This window comes from Bactrocera tryoni, chromosome 4 (genome assembly GCF_016617805.1).
Source record: "Bactrocera tryoni isolate S06 chromosome 4, CSIRO_BtryS06_freeze2, whole genome shotgun sequence".
Taxonomy (NCBI): domain Eukaryota; kingdom Metazoa; phylum Arthropoda; class Insecta; order Diptera; family Tephritidae; genus Bactrocera; species Bactrocera tryoni.
Genome location: NC_052502.1, coordinates 55,455,655 through 55,456,306, shown reverse-complemented (window position 1 = coordinate 55,456,306; position 652 = coordinate 55,455,655). Strand labels below are relative to the sequence as shown.

Here is a 652-nt window from a genome sequence, read left to right as displayed (position 1 = left end):
GCTGCTACAGCGGCAAGGGGTGACAATCGGTGGCCATTACTTTACTTATGAAATTCTATTGCTACGAATATGGAAATGACAACGAAATAATCCAAATATGCATATTTCTAAAGGTCATTAATTTCTTTGAAGAAATGAAAGGAATGAATGATCCTGAGAAGTATAGTCTTAACTTTTCAACGGCCAACGTAGAGCATTTCAACCAAAAGGAATTTATTCATTAAAATCACCACTCAAAAGTCGTTTTATCCGTTGTAAGCGAACGATTTTCGAAGAAACATCATTTCTAATATGCCACAAGACAAAATTAGAAATGAACTTCTTAACCTCACGCTGTCAGATAAAACGAAAATACTTCGTCATCGCGGGTCGATTTCCAAAAAATGGACCAACGCAGGGTATTTCAACAAAAGGGCACATAAAATAGTTGAGAATTCGCAGAAATGAAAGACAAAGGAAATAAACAGAAGCATAACTTCAATAATGAACAAGCATACAAACATACATATGCGCAGCGGCAGCAAGGAAAGAGGTAACAATCGGCGATCCATTGTATATTTCTTTCATGCATAACCAAACCATAATTAGGACAACGCAATACAAGTGTCAATGGTGGTGTTGGTGGTAAGCGCTTGAAAAGTTACGACGAGCA

At 37.1% G+C, this 652-nt stretch overlaps 1 pseudogene; it reads right to left on the bottom strand.

The window, feature by feature from the left end:
- Positions 1-228: 228 nt before the first annotated feature.
- LOC120776217 lies at positions 229-370 on the bottom strand (annotated as a pseudogene).
- Between the last annotated feature and the right edge of the window lie 282 nt (positions 371-652).